At 54.0% G+C, this 23,572-nt stretch overlaps 1 protein-coding gene across 3 annotated transcripts in view; it reads left to right on the top strand.

The window, feature by feature from the left end:
- TBL1X (transducin beta like 1 X-linked) overlaps positions 1-23,572 on the top strand; it is a 103,568-nt gene that overhangs the window by 27,017 nt on the left and 52,979 nt on the right. For 2 of the 3 annotated variants that reach the window (XM_087813476.1, XM_087813474.1), the window contains exon 2: positions 21,555-21,626. The exons of the other annotated variant lie outside the window; for it this stretch is intronic. The gene's annotated coding sequence lies outside the window, so the exon portion shown is untranslated. The remainder of the gene's footprint in view (positions 1-21,554; positions 21,627-23,572) is intronic. 3 annotated transcript variants of the gene reach the window in all.

The raw sequence follows: 23,572 nt of genomic DNA, 5'->3' as shown, positions 1-23,572 counted from the left end.
GTCCTCTGCACACACCTGCCTGTGGTCTGGCGCTGAAAAAACACAGGCAGAGCCTTCCCCAAAGTCAGCAGAGCCTCCACCGGAGCCGGCGGCTTATTGCCCTAATTCTGTGATTCTCCCTGTCACCGGATCCCTTCCGAGGAAACGGCCTGTGCCTTCCCCCCTTCCCTCTCACCCCCGCACCCGTGACCGTGGGATTGGGGGACCCCCACGCTCCTGCAGCCCCCTCGGCCCGGCCCCCTCGGCCCCGGGGCCTATTGCCCGTGTTCCTAGTGGACTTGGAGCGGTCAGCGAGTATAGAGTCGCTGCTCCCTGCCCCCTCCGCCCGCGCCCCACTCGCGGGCCCCCTGGACCTGCTGTGCACCGGAGCCAGGCCCGGCGTGCAGGGCGCGGCCGGGCCCGCGTGCGCCGCCTTCCAAAGCCCCGTTAGACGCGGATCAGAGGCTGGCTCTTTCCTTGAATAATTCAGAACATTGTGCCTAATTGTTGACCTGAGTGTATGCTTTTATTTTTCATTTTTGGGGGATCTGCCGTTCTTAGGCGTTTGCACAGATTTCTCCGTGATGAAGCGAAAAGGTAACGGTAACGATCGAAACGGCGAACGCGGGGGAGCCCCTGCGCGCTGCGAACTCGGCTCGCGTCCGTCTCTGGAGCATCCCAGCGCTATGGAACTGCTTAACGCGGAGGCGGGTTTTTTTTGCCGACATTTGCGTGACAGAGCTTTGCTTTTGAAAAAGACGTTATCCTGACGGTGACGGAAACATCGTCCCCGGAATGTTCGGTCCTGTCCCGTGTGCGAGCTGGCCGTGAGCAGGAGGAAACAACCCGTTCCATCTGCCGTGAAAGCGGGTGCTGTTATTTAAAGTGTACGTGACACGGTGACTTGGCCGGCGTTTCCAGCGGTCCCCAAGTCCAACCTCTGGGCCTGCGCGCCTCTCTCTGTGTCTTTTCTAATTTGCGCGGAGAAAATAATTTTTGGAACTGGGCCGGGAGCTTTCCTGCCTGGTTTTTCCTTCTCGCTCCGTTTTCGGTGTAAGAAGCAAGAGTCACGAGGGCGGCTGTGGCCGAGCGAGATCGAGATGAGAGAGACGGACGGGGGAGAGTGACCACTGTCTCTATCAACCAGCTTTGGGACAGGACGTGGCGTTCGGAATAAATACAAATAGCGGAATAGCCGAGGTCTTTTCTAGATTAAGCCTGCGTTTCAGCCCCCCCCCCCCATTCTGTGTTTTGAATCCTCTCTGAGCGGAAGATGGGTTTCAGAACCAATCGGACAGGATTCAGCTGGGAGAAGGGTTGGTGGCCGCCTGGTCCAGGCTCTTTCCTTCGGAGACGTGGAGACGGGGGCGGGAGAGGCCACGCCACCCGCCGGGTCACTCAGAGGCAGAGCTGGGGCCAGGCCGGGACTGTCCCGCCGCCCGGGGACCTCTCATCTACGCAGGGGTGGCAGCCTTTTTCTGCGGAGGGCAGGACCGCGTGTACCCAGCCTTTGGCGGCCTGCGTGCCTCCGTTCGGCCCTGCCTGGTGCTGGGAAGCGGCCGAGGGCTGTGGAAACAGACCGGTGTGGCACTGGCCCCGGAAATGTCCATTTAGGGCCCCTGGAATGTGAGTTTCATATAATTTTCACACCTCGTGAAAGATTCTTCGTCTTCCGATCCAGGCATTTAAAAACCACGAGAAGCATCCTTAGCGGAGGCCTGCGGTTTGCGACCTCTGGCCTCCCGCTTGTTGACCGTGTAGATCTGGGTTCCTGGCGGCGCAGGGACTCGGGCCCGGCCGTCCCTCAGACCCGTCCCCCCCATTACCTGGACGGGCGTGGGACCCGCTGTCCTGGTCCAGAGACGGCGCGTCTGAGAACCTGCGGGTTCTGGGAGGAAGCTGTGCTTCGTGCTTCGGGTTCGTGTTCGCTCCGTTAGCCCTGTGGTCCGTTGACTTGGTGATTTTGCAGACACCTGTTGGTCGCTGAATCCGTGCAGACCCCCGGCTTTCGGTGTGAGTCATGTCAGGGCCAGGGATAGCGGCTCCCTGAGATTCTAGAGATGAGAGGCCGCGGGGAGCAGGCTGGGGAAGCGGTTTCGCGCCCTGCACGGGTTCCCTTCCCCGCGGGCCAGGTGGAGGCGGGAGGCTGGGGAGAGGTCAGGTTTTGGAAAATGAGTGCGCAGTAGTTGGAAAATACACCGCGGTCGTCAGGGAATTGCCCCTATCCTTGGTTAAAATACCTCTGGTTTTGTGGAAATAACCATGTGCTCTTCTAGTATGCCCACATGGTGGGACTTGGCTTTGATTTCTTGTCAGAATTAACGATAGAGAACAGCGGCCTTTGTATGTTACCTGTTTGTTTATTATTATTGTTTTTAAAATATATCTTTATTCGTTTCAGAGAGAGGAAGGGAGAGGGGGAGAGAGAGAAACATCAATGGGAGTCGTCACTGACCGGCTGCCTCCCGCACGCCCCCGACGGGGGATCGAGCCCGCAACCCGGGCCTGCGCCCTGACGGGGAATCGAACCCCGATCTCCGGGATCCTAGGTCGAGGCCCAACCGCTGAGCCACGCCCGGCCGGGCTGTTATCTGTTTAGACACAAACCTGCCCGTTGTTGACGTTTGGTATCCCGCAGCGGTAAGAGCAGAGCGGTGTGGGCTAGATCCAGGTTCACTCTCTAGCAGTCTCTCTACAGTGTTACTGTGAAAAAATAGCAGTGAGTTTTTTTTTTTTATTCTCACCTGAGGATATGCTTGGGGTCGGGGGGAGAGAGAGAGAAACATGGATCAGTTGCCTTCCGTGTGTCCCGACCAAGGATCAAACCCAGGTATGTGCCCTGACCAGGAACCGAACCGGCGACTCCACCAACCGAGCCACTCCGGCCGGGCTGGAGTTTGATGTTTTAATGGAATTATGGGCACAGTATAATAAAGCAATGGAGTTTCGGTCACAGCGGGTACCGGTGACCAAGGTGGGTGGAATTACGGGAGGGAACGCGAGTGCTTAGGGCCGAGCCCTGCGTCCCCTGAACGTCTCTGAGCGAGTCACTCCTCACGGGAGGACTGCGTGGCTGAATCCGCCCATGTGGCTGCGGGTCCGAATTGCAGCCCTAACGGGTGCTGGGGCCCCGTGGTTTTTAATGAGCAACAACGGCGACGTGAAGTTCATAGTTACAGGCGTCCTCGCGTCCCGGGATGACTTATGCGCACCTGCTGTGTGTCTAAACTCCCTGGTGAGCCTGCGTTACGCGGCCGTTACAGAGAGCGAGGGAACTGTGTCTCGGACGACTCTTGTTTGCCCGGCGTCAGAATTGAGCTCTTGGCTGTCCAGTTTGGCTCAGTGGTTAGAGTGTGGACCCAGAGGACTGACGGGTGACGGGTTCGATTCCGGCCAAGGGCACGCCTCGGTTTCAGGTTCCATCCCCAGCCCCGGTGGGGGCTCGTGCAGGAGGCAGTCAATCGATGTGTGTCTCTCACGTAGATGTTTCCGTCTCTCTCCCTCCTCCCTCCTTTCTACTCTCTCTAAAGATCAATGGAAAAAATATCCTCAGGTGGGGATTTAGAAAAAAAAAAAAAGAATTGAGCTCTGTTACCATAGGGCCTAAGCATGATATTCACAGTGCCCTGTGCAGTTAAATACATGCCGTTTGCCTGGCCGGCGTGGCTGGCTCAGTGGTTGAGCATCGACCTGGGATCCAAGACGTTGCAGTTTGATTCCTGGTCAGGGCACATGCCCGGGTTGCGGGCTCGATCCCCAGTCGGGGGCGTGCAGGAGGCAGCCGATCCATGGCTCTCTCTCATCACTGATGTTTCTCTCTCTCTCTCTGAAATCAGCAAAGATATATATTTTAAAAATAATAAATAAATACACTTCCATTTGTTATGGGCAGGTAATAATTTCAAAATCATTTCCGTGGGTCTGAGTGTACACGGTGGCCCAGCAGCCGTGTTGGCGTCCTGTTAAGTCAGAGCCCGGTGTCTGGCCTCCCCACACAGGAAACACAGCCGCACAGTAAAGCGTGTGCCGCGATATGGAGGTCGGAGGCTGCAAATTGAATTTTCACGATAAAGACAACATTTTCCAGCTGTCACATGGAGGCCGTGACTCTAAGTTCTCTTCTGGTGTTGCAACAGGAGCGGTCTCCCTCTCACAGAAACCGAGGTGCCAAGTCTGTTTGCTGGAGGTTTTATTATGAATATTCCTAGAGGGGGTTTGAGACGACGTTACTGCTCTTTCTTTTTCAGTCTTGAAGCAATTATGGGGAGGTCAGCCCACTAGTTCTTTCCAGAGTGACCAGAGACCCGCGTGCAATCATTCGGAACTGGATTCCATTCATTTATGGAGTGATAACTTTGAGCGAAGCACAGTGTGGTGCGCGGGCGGGGAGTCTAAGGGATCTTGGTTCTTGCCCTTGAGAGAGCTACTGTCTTGAGCGGTCTGTTAGCCACAGAAACGTCCTGGCATTCTTGTTTGGGCACGTCGCAGAATTTGCTGTTCCAGGTGGGAGTGCATGGAACAGTATCGTGGACCGGGAGGCAGCCTGTATTGCCTTGTGAAATCTGTCACCTGCCTTGATATTTTGCGGCCACTGCTCGTGACATTAATGTACAAACACCTAAGAGTTTCGAATTCCTTCAGGGGCGGTTGTCTTCGTTCATTTGGGCGCTGTAACAAAATACCATGAATCGTGTGGCTTATAATAAACAACAGGCCTTTATTTGTCATGGTTCTGGAAGCTGGAAGTTCAAGATGAAGGCCCTGGGAGATTTGGTGTCTGGTGAGGGCCTGCTTTCCAGTTCGTGGTTGGCTGCCTCCTGCATACCCCCCATTGAGGATCAAGCCAGGAATCGGGGCATGTGCTCTGCCCGGGAATCCAACCGGCAACCTTTCGGTGCAGGGTTTGACGCCCAACCGACCGGGTCACACCAGCACAGTTGGCTGTCTCCTGGGTGTGTCCTCACATCGTGGAAGGGGCAAGCTCTGTGGGGCGTCTTATAAACGCACTAACTTTGTTCATTTGGGCTCGACCCTCATGATCTAATCACCTCCCAAAGACACACCCCCACCTCCAAATACTGTCACATTGGGCATTAGCTTTCAGCATACGAATTTAGGGGGGACACATTCAGTCCGTAGCAGCGGTTATACAAAAAACCCAAAAACCAGAATAAGACAACGTTGGCGATGACCTGTCAGGCGTGCTACGTCCTGGGAGATGAGCCCAGTGGACACGGTAAGCGAAGCCGGTTCTCAGATTTGCACTCTGACGTCCTTGCGTGCAAACCTGCCGCGATGGTGGCTGCTGGTGATCGAGGCGAGCACAGCTCCTTGTTCTGCGTCTCACGCCACGTTCGAAAGGAGAGCTCTCGTTGTTTAAGGAAACCTGAGCAGCTCCAGGTACCAGGAGTCACTAGTCTCGGTGTCTTAGGGAGAGGGGACTGCAGGTGAGGGATCTCGGGTCAGTGTGAGTACAGGAAGGTCACGTCAACTGCAGGCAAAGGTCTGTGGCTGGCCTGGGCTCGGCGCGAGAGGTCGGCTGTGGCCGAGTAGCCATGGGGTGACAGGGAAGAGCGATCCCGGGGCGCTAGACCCGCCAGGGGGCAGGGCTCCGAGGCAGGCGGGCACAGAGCGGGCGCAGGGGCGCTGCTTCGGGTGTCACAGATGTTTGAAGGTAAAAAGGCAGCTGGGACGTTCAGAGGGTGGATGGAGGTCCTGAAGGCCGGCCGTTGGAGCAGGGGGCATATTCTGTAGACAGAGGGGGGACCATTGGGCGTTGTTTCTTTGGACGGGGGAGGGACACTTCAAAAACAACCCGAGAAAGAATGATCTGACAGTTGGTGTGCTGCGTCCCGGAACCTGGACTGATTTTTATATTTTTATTTTATTTTTTTGTTAACCCTCCCCTAAGGATATTTTTTTCCGTTGATTTTGTCTTAGAGAGAGTGGAAGGAAAGGGAGAGACAGAGGGAAACATCGATGTGAGAGAGACACATCGATTGGTCGCCTCCCACACGCGCCCCGGCTGGGGCCGGGGGTCGAGCCTGCCGTCGAGGTACATCCGTGCCCTTGACAGGAATCGACCTCGCAGCCCTTCGGTCCACGGGCTGAGGCTCTAACCACTGAGCAACACCCCCCAGGGCTGGTTTTTATTATTTTTAAAGAGTTGTAAAAGAAGTAAAGAGCAATGTACAAACTGTGTGTGATCCAGAAAGGCCACTGTTCTTATTACCTGGTCCTGGCCCGAAGCAGTTTGCCCAGCGCCCTGATGGATTGGAGAGAAGACGGCCTAGAAGAGATGTTTTCTCCCTCCGGTAAGAGGGGAGTTGGCTCGTTGGGAGATGAGGGCAGGGTCCTGGGAAAGCGACTCTCTGTGACCACAAGCAGGCCCGTGTGCACCTTTTTGAGGTGGTCAGAGGGCAGCTGAGATCAGGGTCATTGGCATCGAGGGCCTCGGGGGGGGGAGCCGGGATGCTGATTCGAGGAGTTTGTTCAGGTTCACGGCTCGGGAGGTTTGTGCTGTTTGATGTCTGCGGGCTCAGTTAATAATTTAAACACAGTGATTCGTGGAGGTTAGATGCAATCTGTCTGGTTAATATTTGTGTGTTGTGTTCCTCCCTCCCAGGTTCAGGTCTCAGGGGCAAGCGTGTTGCTCTTTAGTTTTTCATAATTTCACCCCCGGTTCTTACATTACGTCTCTTGTTGTCAAGGGTTGATGGGAGGCTCTGGCTCTGTCTTAGCTTTCTGTGTCTGGGTGGTATTTGTTCCTGTTTTCTTTCTTTTTTTTTTTTAAGATTAAGACTATAATTTGTTGTTTATTTTAAATATATATATTTTTATTTATTTACTTATTTGTAGAGAGAGGGAGAGAGAGAGAAACATTGATCGGCTTCCTCCAGCACGTCCCCTACTGGGGATGGAGCCTGCAACCTGCGTATGTGCCCTGACCGGGAATCCAACCAGTGACCCCGTGGTGCACAGGACAATGCCTAATACTGGCCGGGGCAGAGCTGACACTTAATTGAGCACTTACTATGTGCCAGGCAGGATTCAGGTTCCAGAGGGTCTGGTGTAGAGTTGGGTTAGCGAGACTGAGACTCGGGCATGGAGGGCAAGTTAGAAGAACTCACAGTCCGGGTGGTGACTGAGTCCTGCTGCGCCCGGTCACCACCAGAGGCCACAGGTCAGAGCCAGGCGGGCACCCGGGCCTTCCCGGTGCCCTCCCCCGCCCCGGCCGCGTTGGAGAGGCCTCATCTGGCAGGTGGAAACAAGCCCGAGAGGAACTGTGTTTCCGGCGGTGGCCGCTTCATTGAAGGTGAAGTCTTCCCGCTGCGTGTTATTCAGAATAAACGTGGGAGGGAACACGCCCCTGCGCCCACGGCCGCCTGCGGTGCGCCTTGGGAAACCTCCCGTTGAGTGATGGGCCCGGGAGTGTTACTATGAGCCCGTCTGACATCCGGTCTTTTTTCCTGTGTCCATCTCATCTTGTTTAAGATTCTGTAAGGATGCCTTTTCTGTCATTTTAATCATGCGACTGCAGCATGAATTTTCTTCCAACGTCCAGCTTTCCAATTAGAAATGAAGGCAGGAGTTAGAAATAAAGGGCACAGTTAGAGGGAGAACTTCGCTCGCCGAGATGAGGCGGGGGCCTGGGAATCAGGCGGTAGAGCTAAACCAAACCAAGCGGAGAGGCAGCCATGTGTTTGGCGGGGTTTCGCCGTCACCACACCGGTTCCGTGTCGTAGAAACGGGATCCTGAGGCCACCGTGGCGTGTGACCCCCTCATTCGTGAATTTCCTGGTCACTCGGGGTGAAGGACCGGGTGTGGGATGTCGGAGCGCTGGGCCTGAGCTGCCAGGGCCCCAGTTGGCAACGCGGGTCTGTGCGTCTGGGCGGAGGGAGAGGTTTGTGCGTTGCCTGTGGGGACGCGGGGTGGCTAGATGGCCTTTAGCCCTGAGACGGAGGGGCCCGCGGGTGGACGTTGCCCGAGAGTTGCCTTAGAAGGAAAGGAAACACAATGCAGCGGGAGACGGAGCGTTTCTCACGGGCGAGACAGTGTTCTCCGGGTTTGGCCCGCCTCTTAGGTTTGCATCTGTTTATTTTTATTACAGCACATGCCGTTTATTTAGTTAAAAATTTTTAAAGTTGGAAGACGGCGGGAGGGTAGGAGTAAGAAATAAACGCCGCTTTCTCTCTCTTAATCTCACTTCCCAGGGTAGCCGGCGTTCAAACCGGCTTGTGTCTTTCTCCAGATGTTTGATGGGCTGTTATCAGCGCGCGGGCTTTATTTACAGCTTGGATTTAAGCCGGGCTATAAATAAAGTGCACGCGCATCTGGGATGTCGGTGTGGTAGTCATATGTATCCCCTCGTAGATCAAATGCGTGCCCGTTAGGTTCTCGGTTTTAATTCTTTGTTTGTTCCATCTCACCCGAGGATATTTTTTCCATTGCTTTTCAGAGAGTGGAAGGGACACAGAGAGAGAGAGAGACAAACATCGATGAGAGAGAGAGACATGGATTGGTGGCCTCCCGCATGCGCCCCGACTGGGGCCTGGGATCGAGCCTGCACCGAGATACGTGCCCTTGACCAGAATCAAACCCGGGATCCCTCCGTCTGCCGGCCGGCGCTCTAACCGCAGAGCCAAACCGGCCAGGGCGGTTCTCGGGTTTTAACGGCAGGACCTGGAGCTGAGTGAGTTTGTTGGAACGGATGGGCCCTAGGAGGTGACAGAGGGCATAGGCCCGGCCTGGAGCCCCAGGCGTCAAGGGAGCTCTGCAGGGTGGAGCAGGTGGCAGTGACGTTCAGGGCGCTGGGAACCACCTGGCCTGGGTACCATCTCCAGGTGTCACCGAGACCACGAAGAAACTCCAGATGCCTTTCTGTTCTTGTGTCAGCTTCCGGCACGCAAGGGGCGTGGGCGTGCGCGCACGTGTGTGTCCGAGAGCGCACACGTGACGGACACATCCAGTTGGCGGAGCTGTCGTCACGGGCCCGTCTGCAGGCTGGAGCAGGGCCAGGCAGAGAGCAAGGGCCTGGGGCCGGACGGAGCAGGACACCAGCTGCCGAAGGGAGGCCGGGAGTCTGGGTGCGTCTGCCGTCCCCTCTTGGCCAGTGTAAAGCCTTCTGTGCGTCTCACGGCGGGGGCAGCGGGAACGCGGGGGGACGTGGGAATCAGATTGTGATTTCCCGACGGTGAGCCCGGGCTCCTTTCTCGGTCTCTTCCTGCCCGCTTACACCCCCGAGGGGTATTCAAGCCCCCTCTTCCCCCCAGTGGATTGAAAGTGAAACATTAGAGGCTGGGAGGAGGAAGCAGAGACGCTGAAATGTGCCACCTGCGCCGTGAGGTGTGAGGTCACCGCCTCGCGGCTCTGCAGCTCTCAGGGTGACCGTCGGTGATAAGGGCCAGTGCGGGTCCTGGCCGGGGTCTCGGTGGTTAGGTTGTATGTTCCGTCCCCGATCAGGGCACGTGCAAGAATCAGCAGTGAGGGCATCGGTCAGTGGGCCCGCCGATCGATGTTTCTCTCTCTCTCTAGGTCTCTCACTCGCTCTTCTCTCTAAAAAATCAGTAAATAAAAACTGAAAGCACAAGTATTGGGACTGTGTGTTTGACTGTGACGGTGAGGCCCCTCGGCAGCCTTCCCGGTGGCACGGGACAAATACGGGGACTGCGCGTTGACTCCGATAAGTAACCTATCTGGCTGAGCTTCCCTGAAATCTCCTGGGTGCCCGGTATGGTGCCTGCAGCGAGAAATGGAACATTCCTCCCATAAAATCCTAGCACAGAAACGAGGAGCCGTGTACCCTCTTCCCGGTCACAGCCGCGTCTCGGCGTCCAGTCTCGGAGCCGCCGTGGGAAGAAGCTGTCCAGGTGGCGCCGCGTCCAGCCAAGCGCGTTGGGAGAAACCTGAATCGTGAGGAGTAAAAGCTGATCTGGGAAATTCGGTGTTTAGTCGGCAGGAGCGCCCGGCGAGGGTGAAGACAGGAGAAGCCAGGTGCGCGCTCCACGCCCAGCTGCGAGGTTCAGGGGGGAACTGAAGGGAAGCCAGGGGCTCGCTGAGCTGAAGGCCACGTGAGGGTCTGGGGGACAACCTGCTCCCCAGGGCAGCGCCCAACACGGACCCCTCCTCACGTCCAGGGGGTGGGGCTTGTCCAGCCTTGCGGGATTGTTGGGTTTGTCTAGAGGAAGCGCTTTCCCCAAGAGGAGAACCGCAGGCACTCAGGTTAGAGGCCTGAGTGGGAACAGCTGATGACTGCAAGCTCTGCACACCTCACTGAGGTTTAACTCACCTGTTTAAAGGGGTCGTGCATGGTGGTTGGTTTTTTTTTGATCACCTGAGGATATGTTTTCATTGATTTTTAGAGACAGAGACGTCGAATCTCTGTTCCCCTTATTTATACATTCACTGGTTGATTCCTGGATGTGGCCCGACCGGGGATCGAACCTGCAACCTTGGCGTATCGGGGCTGTGCTCTAACCCGTGAGCCACACTGGCCAGGCCTACGTCACATTTTTTGGTTTTGCCTTTCGGCTCGCCAAGCCTAAAGTATTTCCCGAGGGGCCCTTTCCAAAGACAGAGCTCGCCGACCCCGGCTCTGGAATGAGACCTTCCGAAGGGATGTCCGGGCGCGCGTCCCCGGCTGTTTACAAGCGCCGCTCCAGTTCTCGTGTTTCGCGACTGAAGAGAAGAGGGCTCGTCCGCTCCCTCTGTAGCCAGCCTTGCGGGCCGGAGGCCCATCCGCTGGGCTCTCCGCACAGTTCTGCCTGTGGCGCCTTCAGCCAGCAGTGGCTCCTGAGCGTGGGGATGTGTGTGTCCGGTGTCCTTGGACACCCCGAGGTCTGGGCGTAGCGATGCAGAGCGTTAACTCGCTTCGGAAGTTCGGAAAACAAGGACACGGAGTCGGCCCCCCTCTGCTCAGGTCCTAAAAGCGGCATAGAGGATGCTTTCCTGTGGCCCGGCCTGCAGCGTGGGGATGCGTGCCCGGGAGAGAGGCGGCCCAGGCCGCACCGCGCTCCGAGGATGCAGGGCCCAAGGGGCAGGCGAGGGGCGCCCCTCGCTCCATGCCCAGCCTGGAGAGTCGGCCTGAGGAACCACCAGGCGCCCCTTTACCTCTGATCTCAGCTGTTTTCAGGAGGAGCAGCCGGCCTAGGAGGCCAGAGGTCCCCCCTCCGATTCTGCCTCCAGGTTCCAGCGGTGACCGCGGGGGGAGAGAGAGGGAAGGGGGGGGAGGGAAGCGGGGAGAGAGGGAAGCAGGGAAATCCTCGATGGGGTTAGTTAAAAGGAGCACTTACAAGCTGTGATGGAGTCTCCGTTCCCGGCAATGCACTTGACTCTGTCCACCGCCGAGTTAAAATAAACAGTCATTTAAAGTAACCTACAGAAATCTCGGTCCAACGGGGAACAGATGGCATCTGAAATCATCTTGGGAAAATATTGACTGTGTGTGGGGGGGAAAATGACTTCTATAGATTTCTTCTGCAGGGCCTTAGGTTTTGGTTATTTTATCAGAATGTAGGTCAAAAAAAGCGTGAGGCCGGATTTGTGGCCCCTTTTTTTAAAAAAAGTATTTTAAGTGTATTTTTTTAAATGCGTTTTTATGGATTTCAGAGAGAGAGGAAAGGAGAGGGAGAGAGAGATAGAAACATGAGTGATGAGGGAGAGTCGTTGATCGGCTGCCTCCTGCACGCCCCCCGCTGGGCATTGAGTCCAAACCCTGGGCATGTGCCCGGACCGGGAATCGAACCCGTGACCCCCTGGTTCATAGGTTGATGCTGAGTCACACCAGCTGGGCCATGAGTTGGTTTTTCAATGTAACACATTATATGTGTGTGGACACACGTATACATACCTGCACACGCACACACACACACTGCTCTCTGCACACACGGCTGTGGCCTGGGACTGTGCCCCGGGATCCGTTTTTTTTGTTTGTTTTTTTTTAAATATATCTTTATTGGTTTCAGACAGAGGAAGGGAGAGGGAGAGAGAGAGATAGAATCATCGATGAGAGAGTCATTGATTGAGCCCGCAGCCCGGGCATGTGCCCTGACCGGGAATCGAACCCCGATCGCCTGGATCCCTGGTCGACGCTCAACCGCTGAGCCGCGCCCGGCCGGGCCCGGGATCCGGTTCTGAAATGAACTCTCAACATTTGCTCAGGGGGTTGTAACTTCTTGTTCCTGCTGCATATGCCGTGTTGATGATGTTGGTGACAGCGACGGTCAGACCAACGGGCGCCCTTTGGTCCTGCTCGAGCGTCCCAAGTAGAGTTGACTTCATAATTTGGAAATGTAGCTTGCAGGGTTCGGATCTTTAGCGTGGCGTTTCCCACGTGGTTTCGTTTTGCATGTGTTGATACCCCCGGACGAGGGAGTGTGGCCACCAAGCGGCTGGCCGGAGGTCGGGTTCCAGGACTTTCGCCGGCCCCTCCTGTTTCAGCGAGAAATTCAGCCCGACGGGGAGACGTGCCACGATTTTTGTTTCCACGGACCCTCATCCCACCAGTATGACATGTGCCACCAACACGGGCCACGTTTGGGCACGTTGTTCGGAAGGACCTGGGAAAATCACAGCCCTACGAAACTCTGATTCTACAGTGGCTCAGTCCCAAGTGGAAGGGCGTGTTCGCCGAGATGAGCTGAAGTTCAGGTACCTGAGTCCCGGCTCCTTTCTAGCGCTCTCTGGACAAAGCTGTACAACAGGTTCATTAGCAGCTGCCTGTTTAAGAAACATATTTCCCTGTCTCACGCTGGAAGCCTTCGTCACGGGTGACGACAGTGAATTTCAATTGGATTTCCTGACCCAGTCATATTGAATTAGAGGCCCGCTTAACCCGGGCTGCAGATGTTGGTGGTCTGACTCCCAATAAGGACATATTTCCGTGAGCTCCGTCTCCCGGATGCTGTGGTGACTGTAGCAAGAAATGTTTTACGCGTCTCAGTTTTCATCCTAAACCGGCTGAAAACCATGGTATGTGCCAGTAGGATTCCATTCCGTGAAAGCTATTGTTCAGGGGTAATTTGAATTAGAAAGACATTCCGTAGGCCCCTTACCAACTTCCATTAATGAGTTATGCTTTGATATTAGAGGAAGGGCACTTGGCTCCGCGGTTGAGCGTCGACCTAGGATCCGGGAGAACTGGGTTCGATTCCCGGTCAGGGCACATGCCCGGGCTGCGGGCTCTGTCTCCAGTGGGGCGCGTGATCCATGACTCTCTCATCATTGATGTTTCTCTCTCTCCCTCTCCCTTCGTCTCTCTGAAATCAATAAAGATATACTTTCTAGGAAAAAAAAAAAGAAAAATATCCCTGGGTGAAGATTAGCCAAAAAAAAGTGGGGGGTCTTGTTAACAGAGGCATTGCCGACAATAGCAAGGAGGTGAAGGCGCTGGAGAAGGCGCTGAGTGTCACCTGGCCCGCGCAGTGGTCCTTAGGCGGCCGTTGAAGCGATGCTGTAGAAGCGGCGGGGGCACCGGCACCGAAGTGTGTCTGCGCTGGAGGCAACGTGTTCTTGCGGCCCCAGGGGACCCGCGGCCCGGCTGGGACTAGGGGCACCTCTGAGCTGGGTCCTCGGGGGCAAGCAGGCTGCGGAGCCGCCCGCCGGCACCATGTTGCTTGTCCGCCGCTGGACGCCCTGGGAGCCGTGGCAGGAGTTGTGCGTGCACGCGCTGGAAGCTGTGTTTTTAACGCTTGTGTCTGTTCTACCCGTTGGGTCTGTGGCCCAGGCGCCCGGCCTGGTTGTCCCTTGGAGCAGGAGCGCAGGAGGCTCAGCCCCGTGGCCGGGTGTCTTGAGCGGCCGCAGGCCCACTGCACGGCGGCCTCGGTCCCGTCCTCGCCGCAGCGCCGCCTCCTGTTTGTGCCACGGCGGCTGCCTGGCCTGACCTAGCCGGGGCGTCGTCTGATACTCGCTGCTGTATGTGTGTGGTTTGGAACCCACCCGAAACCTTCCTCCCCTTGCCTGTTCCCGGGTGGGGAGGTTAGTGTTTCCGTGCGGAGGGCCGGCCGGATCCTTGGGGCCTGTGGGCTGCAGTGACTTGGGTCCGGGTGTGTTAGCGGCGTCTCGTTTTAACGCGCCTCTTCCTGTCCGTGTGCGTCAGGACTGCGTGCGTTTCTAAATTTAGCGCGGCGAGGGCTGGATGCAAAGCGGCTGGGAGCAGAGCCAGGGCACAGCTTTCGAGGCCTTTGGGGTCTGAAACGAGATTTCTTTAAAGTCGGTTTAGGGAAGAAAGATGCGTAACAATTAGCAAAGCTCCTGAGTCATTGGTTTTTACTGGGGGGGTTGGGGTGGCTTTTATTTTCTAAATCCTCATCTGAGGATATTTTTTCCATTGATTTTTACAGGGAGTTGAACAGAGGGAGGGAAGTGCAGAGAGAGAAAGAGAGAGAAACGTTGATGTGAGAGAGACACATCGATTTGGTTGCCTCCTGCACACACCCGGACTGGGGCTGGGCATCAAACCTGCAACCCGGGCACCTGCCCTTGACCAGGAATCAAACTCAAGACCCTTCTTTGAGCAGGACAACTCTCTAACCACTGAGGCTCAGCAGGTGGCGGTGGGGCATTTTAAAAATAAATTCTGGGGCTCAAAGGCACTGAATGGAGCGGACATTCTCGCTCTGTCTCTGTCAGGGTGGTTGGAGGAGGCGTGTCCTCTAAACTCCATTGCCAGCCAGGCCCAGAGACTTCAATATGCTTCATAATGTTGGTTGAAAAAGCAGGAAATGAAAATGAGGGTATGGAGGGTCCTCAAAAAAATTAAAAATGGAACTGCCTGATGACCCAGCCATCCCACTTCTGGGAATATATCCTGAGAATCCCGAAACACCCATCACAAAGAATCTATGCACCCCTGTGTTCATTGCACCGTTGTTTACAGTAGCTAAGGCCTGGAAACAGCCCAAGTTGCCCGTTCATAGATGAGTGGGTAAAAAAGCGGTGGGGCATGTACACTGCGGAGTACTATGCAGCCATGAAAAAGGAGGATCTGTTACCCTTTGCGACAGCATGGAGGGACCTGGAGAGTATTATACCAAGTAAAATAAGCCAGTCAGGGAAAGACAAGTGTGATATGTTTGTCCCACCTCCTGTTGACCTCAAATGACACCTGCCCACTTGTCTTCTCAACTCCTCCCATTGGCCACCCCCATGAGTTCTGTAGTTCTTGAGGTGATATAGGAGCTGACCTGTGCCTAATACGTCTAGTCTCTACTCACTACATGCCCCTCATTTGTAGGAACATCGCCCCTCATTTGTAGCAGCCTAAAATATCTCTAGACATTGCTAGTTCTCTCTTAGGGGGGCACGGCCACCCCCACTTGAGAACTGCAGGATAAAGTTTTGGGAGCACACCAGAGCTGTCTACGGTGTTCTCATACTTTTGCCATAATTTCAGTGAGTCAATAATTTAAAATTAGGCCTGCCCTGGCCATTGTGGTTCAGTTGGTTGGGTGTCGTTCCAGGCACTGCAAGGTTGCTGGTTTGATTCCCGGTCAGCGTCCATGCCCGGGTTATGGGCCTGATCCCAAGAAGGAGGAATGCAGGAGGTGGCTGATCGATATTTTTCTCCCTCCCCCTCTCTCTAAAAAAAAAATTAACAAAAAAAATTAGGCGTAATGTTCATTGTAGAAAGTAGAGACAGTGCTTTTGGGAGTCGAGGAAGAGAGCAGTTAGGATTCTTTCCCGTGTCCAGGTGGACTGTGTCGTCCAGACACAAAAATGTGATTAGTGTCACGAGCGTCATCTTATATAGCGGGGCACTGTATCTGGGCACGTTAATGTTGCTGTTGATATTAATGTATCTTTAAGTGTTTCCATTCTTTTCCTCTCACTGAAGATTAGTTTCATGCCACTAAATACAGTGTAATGTATTACTCTTAATGGAAATAATCACAAATGCTTAGAAACAAGTATTGTGCGGCGGCTAACCGATTAAAATTCGCCCTGTGTTTGGTTTTCCTGCCTTAATTTTAGCTCAGATGGATTATATAATTTTGAGCCCAGTTGGCTTATGCTATTACCTCATCTCCTGCCAGATTTCCATGTGACAAGTCACGTCTTGGTCTTTTTTACTTGGAATTTATCTGGCATTTCCTGGTGTGAACTGGGAAGTGGGTTTTATTTGTCCCGTGTGGCAGACGTCCCTGGTGGCGTGGGGTGTGCGTAAATGGTACACGTGTCTGTATCGTGCGTTCATGGACATCAGTGCACGTTTATAAGGATTGACTTTGCCACTTGAACAAGCGTGAAATACTTGTTAGTCAGCCTCATATACATTAAAGAAGAAATTGAGTCCATGCAAATGTGTTGTCAAGTCGCTCTCTTTCTCTTTATTTAAATAGCTCATACTTGTACCCTGAACCGTAAAACCTACACCCATAATAAAATGGCATATTTTGCAGGAACAAATGGATAGTAAGTAACTTGTCTCAAGAATAGACAGGGAAAATGAGTCTTTGCATTGATCCTTAACTTAAAAAATGAAGCGTTTCCCCCAAACGTTTGTTTCTCTATACCTACAGTGCTAGTATGTTTTTCTTCAAAGTTGAAATAAAAAGGAGTCGCTCTCTTGTGGTTTGGATCCTGCTGTTTGTTTGTTTTAAATGCTCACGTATTACGTGCCTGCTGTGTTCTGGACTCTAAGCGTTAATGAAAGTGGTTCCTGGTGATTCCGAGGAAATAAGAGATTCCTGGCTCTGTGAGGTGCACAGGACTGCGGCTGGTTTTCTGTTCTCTGTCGTTGTTAATAGCGTGTCTAGGTAGCAGCTTGTTTTATTGACTTTAGAGACCGAGAGAAAGGGAAAGGGGTGGGGGAGAGAATGAAACATCAGTGATAGAGAAACACTGATTGGCTGCCTCCTGCATGGGCCCTACTGGGGATGGAGCCCACAACCTGGGCATGTGCCCCGACTGGGAATCGAACCGCGATCTCCTGGATCCTAGGCTGATGCTCAGCCAGTGAGTCACCCTGGCCGGGCGACATCAGATTTCTTAACAGCAACACTGGAGGTTGGAAAACAGCTGGAACATAGACGTCTGAAAATAATTTTCACTCAAAACTTTTAGGTCATTCTTTTACTAGTTGCTAATTAAGATCGAATAAAATTATCTGTATATACAGGGTGGGGAAAAAGTAGGTTTACAGTTGTGAGTACGTGAAACAGTTTATATTTATTAATTGTTGTCTTATTTTCCATGTGAACAACTGTAAACCTACTTTTGCCCCACCCTGTATGGAGTAGATCAGTAAAATTCAGCTTTTCACACATCACTTGTCAGGAAGCTACTCGAGAATGTGTCCCACCAAAATGAGAGAGTAGCTAGCCCAAGAAAGGGGACGTTTGGGATCCCAGAAAGAGAAAGAGACAGAAGGAATCCTCAAGACGTTGGTGTGGCTTCAGGGCTCATTAGTGGACGAGAGACAAGAAATTCCAGGAGGAAGCTCTAGTGTGTGTGTGTGTGTGTGTGTGTGTGTGTGTGTGTGTGTGTGTGTGTGTATACAGGCAGAAAGACATGGAATTGACAGATTATGTGAGAGTTTTGATCATGGGCAAAAATTAAATTGAAAGATTGTGGAGAATGTTGGAAGAATTACCAAAGAAATACAAAGGAAACTAAGGAATGAAAACAGAGGCAACTCATAACTCCAGGAAAACACAAAAGCTGTATAAGAAGGGAATCAGAATCGTACTATTTATACTGCTTTCTCTGCAGGGTCCGCTCCATAATCAGAATAGCACGGATAGGGTATGGATTTAACCCTGAACACTTATACTGTTGGGAAAATGGGGGAGGGAGCTCTATTGAATTTTAAAAACCAAAGTCCCCATCTCTGTGTGAGAAAATCAAGTAAGTCCTACGTAAAGCTGGTAGGGAATCGTGTAAGTAGGTTGTTTAGAAACATGGGAATCAGTACCAGGGAGCCTTGCCGGTAATAAAAACACTTCTGAGGTTTGAAAGCGGTTGGTTTGGGGAATAGAAATGGGGGTCAGTGGTGCTAAAAAGCTTGTAATTGAAAAGAGGAGCCTTGTGCCTCAACTGTATTTTTGTTTTTAAAACTCTGTACGTGTATTGCTTTGCAAAGAATAGAAATGGCTTGGAAGATGAAAGAATATGGGCCGTATACCTCCTGTAAAATTAGAGAAATTTTAGTATGACTCACCCTTGGCAATGCTGATATTTGGGCCAGACGGTTCTTTGCTAAGGGGGGCTGTCCCGTGTGCCGTAGGAGATTTTGCATTTTTCCTCCAGTCCTGACAACTGGAAATGCCTCCGGACATTGCCCAGTGTCCCTGGGGCCAAAATCAGCCCCACTGGAGAACCGCTCATTGAAAGGATTGAAAATCTGTTACTGCGGGGATCTCAGTCTGGAACGCAGGCTGCGGTGCAGACCTGGACCTGTAGCCAGTGACGTGGCTCAAAATCTCCGCGCCCCCGAGCGCCCGGTCACCTGCCAGTCACCGTCTCAGCCTTGGCCCGTGGCCCAGTTAGCCCAGGGCTCACTGAACACAGAAGGGGACTCGGAGGGAACTGCAGCTTCTCGAGAGGTCATGCTCAGTGGTTCTGAAAACTCGTTTTTGGTTTTTCACGTTGTTTTTGTGATGTTACAGCTTGAATTTCTCTGGAGTGGGAATGTTAATCATGATCGATGGTAGCAATGGGGGGAAATGTCGCCCCGTTTGGGTGTGTTCCTGTGCCCAGCTGCTTCAGGACACACAGAGACGCACGTCCCTGCTGTCTCCCCCCTCCTTGGGCCGTGCTTTGCAAGTTCTTGCTTCGGGTCTTCGCGCGTGCCGTGCCTTGAATTTACGAGGGGAGTAGGCAGGAACACGGTGCCTTGGGTTTTGTGATGTGGCTGAAACCTCATGAATAATTGAACACCCTCATTTCACAGCTGAGGACACTCTGGTCCAGAGAGAGTTTCTTGTAATTAATTAGGAGCAGAGCGAGGCCCATGACTCCGCTTTTTCCTTTAACTTTTTCCTGGTTTTGATGCCATCCGTATGCGCGCAGTGAGGCTGTGGCGTGAAGACCAAATGGGGCAGAGACGCGGGCCAGGCATCTGGCGAGGCTGTCCGCCCCCTCCCAGTTAGGTATTCTGAGCGTGCTCTGCGGGGAGCATGGGCCCTTGATTGCTTAGAGTAAAGGAAAGGAAAAAGGCAGAAAGAAGGCCCAGCCAGTGTGGCTCAGCGGTTGAGCATCGACCTATGAACCAGGAGGTCATGGTTCAGTTCCCGGTCAGGGCACGTGCCCGGTTTGCGGGCTCCATCCCCAGTCGGGGGCGTGCAGGAGGCAGCCGATCCATGACTCTCTCTCATCAGTGTTTCTGTCTGTCTCTCTCTCCCTCTCCCTTCCTCTCTCTGAAACTAATAAAAACATTTATTTTTTTAATTTAAAAAAGGCAGGAAGAGTAAGGGCTGTTACCTTTCCATGCAGCACCCCTTTTGCCCAGTTCCTGCTGGTCCTGACTGCACCGCTCTGGGGGCTCGGGGCTCCGCTGATGAGGTGCAGGTCAGAAAGGGCTGAGCCAGGTCTCCGCCAGCCGTCAGCACCGTCACCGCTGCTCACACTGGGGCCCAAACCGTGAGGTCCAGCCGGGAGCTCCTCCTAGCTGTCCCTGCATCCTGACAGCCTGTCTGCTCCCCTGAGATGAGCCTCCCTGCTCCACATGGTCCAGCAGATGGGGGATTATGGGCTGGCCCAGCTGGGGGGGCCCTGGCTGTCGCTTGGGTGGAATTCTGCAGGTTGTCCTGTATTGGGGAGTCGTCCCTGCCGGGAGTGTGCCATCTGCAGGGCCACCTTGCCCAGGGGGCTCCTTCTTCCCCCTGCTGGACGGGGCAGCCCCTGTCCACCCACCAGCCTTCCGGTAACTGTGCCACCAGAATCCTCTTTCCCGAGCACCATGAGAGCATCACCCGGCATTTTTACAAATCTCAGTGCTCTCTTCCTGCCCCCATTTGTTGCCTCCAGCACAAGGTGCTGCCCCTTTCTCTTAGCTCCTTGCCTGACTTCATGCACCAACGGGAGTGCCGCCACCTCCAGGAAGCCTCTCTAGATTTCTTCCACGCAACAGACATGCCAAGAAGAGACCTTGTGATTCATCTCTCGGCAGTCACTTGCTAGTCAGTCCCTGATTTTTGAGAGACGTTTGTCACTAGAAGACAGGGACACCCTGCCCTTCTGGATTGCGTCCTACGTCCTGCACACTCCTTGCCTGTCTCGTTGGCCAGCTCCTTCTCTTGGGCTTTGATCCTCAACTTAGTCTTTAGACCAGTGGTTCTTAGCAGGGTGAATGCACCCTCCAGGGGACACTGAGCAGTGTGTGTGGTTGGTTTTGATTGTCACAACTGGGAGGGGGTGGATTGCTGCTGGCATCTAGTGGGCAGAGCCCAGGGATGCTGCTCGGGCGCCCTACAATGCACAGGACGGCCCCTCCACGGAGAGTGACGTGATCTGAAATGTCGGTGGTGCTGGGCATGGGAAACCTGCTCTGGTCCTGGCTCCTGGCCGGGAGCGTAGCTTTAACGATTGTGGTTACCGGATGGCTCCCAGACTCAGCGGAAACGGCGACCTCTCCCCCTTGCTCAGACTTGTGGATTTATCTCTCTAATTACCAAATTAACTTGGAGGTGGAATGGGCATTTCAAAGTTATCACGTAAAAAGAAACGTCTTCATTTCTCCTTCCCGCATCCCAGGGCATGGCCCGGCCTTCAAGCGCCAGCCCAAGCCCGAACCTAGCAGCCGCCCCAGTTCTTTCCTCCCATGTCCATCACACACGCGTGCACTCCCCCTTCCTCTCCCCACAGGCTGCAAGGCCCTTTCTGATCCAGGACCTGCCCTCGCGCCCTCTGCTGCCCAGCCCCCGGCCTTCCTCCCTCTCAAGGCCGTGCTCACCGCAGGACCTTTGCACCTGCTGTGTCCGCAGCCTGGCGTCTCTCACCGCGTGCAGGTGCTCTGCCCCAGCCCCCACTGCACACTCCTTGCCCCTTGACACTTTCTGGCACCCTACCCAGCTTCACTGTCATCGCCTCCCACGTTACATGATCCCGTTGTGCATGTGCATACAGTTTATTGTCCTTGCTGTTCCGTCACCAAGGTCCCCTTCTCACTGCCAGCCAGACGGGTAATCCCCCAAGACCAGAGACCTTCGACGTCCCCAACCCCAGAGCGGCATCGAACATCGTTTCCGTTTTCCACGCGACGGAAGGAGGAATTGTCGTCGGTGAAAGTTGGCCGGGTTGTGCCGAATCTAGAAGCGCCTGTTGTCACTGAGCGCGCTTGGGGATGGCGGGGGAAACGTGCCTGTCGCTGGAGCAGAGTTTTCAGTTATTGAAATGATGTGATCAGTCCCGGTCTCACGAGAGTGTTGACGGCTGTGCGTGCGATGTCCGCGTGTTCTGTATGCAGACGTGAGCCTGGCGTTCACGAGTGGCGGTGTCTACCCCCTGACACGGGTGTTATTTCCGGTCCTTGTACCCCCAGCTCCGACGTCTGCCTGCTCTGCAGAACCGCCCAGAATGTGCTTCAGCCTGTTTGCGTGGCCGTTGTTGACTCACGTTGGGTCTTTTTCACCAACAGGCGGCTGTAGACAGAACGGGCCTGAACACGGACCCTGGGAGGAAGGAGGGGCTCGCCCGCGGCCGGCTCTGAGTAAGTGAAGCTGCGGAGGGCTTTCTCACTGCGTGACGAGCGCCGGAAACAGTGCCCCTGGTTTCTTGTGCTGGGTGATTTGGTGGCATCGGCTCGTCGCGATAGATGCGGCATTTAGCTCCCGGAAGTCAGAAGTCTCAGGAAAGACAGTGGAGACGATCATTCGCAATGTGTGCTCCCTAGAAAGGCACCGTGTGTTCTCTGCCGTGTGCGCTTGGGGTGCTTGGTTTTCCTCAGAAGGCTGATTTGTGAGCAACAGCAAGGGTTCGACGGGCTCCTTTCGTCTTCATGCCTTAGCTTGTGGCCACAACTCCCGGTAACGGGCCCGTGGAACAGCCCCCCGTGAGCCCCTGCATTTGCCTCCCACATGCTGGGACTTTGGCTCAAAAGTGTATAAACTTTTGCCTGGCCAGTGTGGCTCAGTGGTTGAGCGTCCATCCACTCTCTCCCTCTCCCTTCCTCTCTGAAATCAATAAAAACATATTTTTTAAAAAGCCTATAAACTTTCGAGACACTTTGCAATCAGCGTGGTGAAGTCTTGTCTTTAGGGGAAGGGCCTGTCCCTGTCCCGCCGAAATGTGAGCGGGTAACGGGAGCGTCCGCCCAGCGCTGGGGTCCGACTGTCCTGGGGCGGCGCGGCCTTAATGCCGACGCGGCTGCCATGAACTCAAGGGCGCTGGCTGCTCGGCCCTGAGGACTTTATAAGCCGAGGCCGAAGACTCGAGTGGATTTCTTCGACATTTGGGTGCAAAGCCGGCCAAGAGAATTGGCATTGATTTACCTGTTCCCTGTTCTGCGGAGACCGAGTGTTTCGTGAGCCCTGCCACGGCACGGATTTCAGGTGCTTGCCCTGGCCGGTGTGGCCGAGTGGTTAGAGCGTCGCCCCGTGCACCCAAAGGTCTCGGGTTGGATTCCCGGTCAAGGGCATGTACCTGGCGGGTTGCAGGTTCAGTCCCCAGGCCCGATCCGGGTGCGTGTGGGAGGCGACCAATTGATGTGTCTCTCACACGGACGTTTTTCTCTCTCTCTCTCTGTCTCCACTCTCTCTAAAAATCAATGGAAAAAATATTCTCGGGTGGAGATTAACAGAAAGTAAACATAAAAAGATTTCACTTGCTTCTTGGTAGGGGATGGAATAGGTAGGGGGCAGGGTGGGACTTGAAGTGAGCTCATTGAGACAGTTAACACCCTGTCACAAAACCTCTATTATCTGTGGCAGTTTACGTCAGTCCACATAGAGCTCCGTGGCACTTATACATCCTTCAAAACAACATCTACCCTGTTACTTATTTCTAAGTCACTAAAGCTCTGTGGTCCCCTCTGTTTCGCAAAACCTAAAGCGGAGCCTCGGGCGTCGGGCCCGTGCTCACGGCAGGAGGACTCTGGCTCGGCCGCTGGGCTGCGCTGAGTCTGAATATTCCCGATTCATTTGAGGTGATTCAAACCTTTATCGTTTCTTTGCAAATTAACGGCGTTGGCTGCTTGTTACAGGTTTTCACATGGGAGGCCCTGCGTTTTCAGCGGTGAAGGCCAGCGTGTTTACTGGCCTTTAATACTTTTTACAGCTACCCTAGAGACATTGTTCCCGGTGACCACAGTGTTTGGTTTAGGGAATATATATATGCCTGCGAAAGCCCTGTTTTAGCTGCAAATGTCACGTTTTCTGCGGAGTCCTTGTCACGGTGTTGACTTATGTAGAATATTATCCTTTTGCACTCCATAAGCATTTGTCTTTGTCAGCAGATGGAGGTGGAATATTAATCCGGGATGAATGCAGATAAGCAGGGAGCAGATGGGTTTCTGGCTCGAAACCTCGGAACAGCAGCTGTGGGGAGCTGTCGACCTCTGAGGAAAGAAATTCCAGGCTGTGGCTGGCAAGGGCTGGCGCGGCCAGATTTGCCACAAAATGCATCATGCTGTCAGGGAGATATTTTTTCCCTGTGCCT

Source organism: Miniopterus natalensis, chromosome X, assembly GCF_054644295.1.
Source record: "Miniopterus natalensis isolate mMinNat1 chromosome X, mMinNat1.hap1, whole genome shotgun sequence".
Lineage (NCBI taxonomy): Eukaryota > Metazoa > Chordata > Mammalia > Chiroptera > Miniopteridae > Miniopterus > Miniopterus natalensis.
Note: the sequence above shows the minus strand (reverse complement) of the source record. Positions and strands in the feature narration are given on the sequence as shown.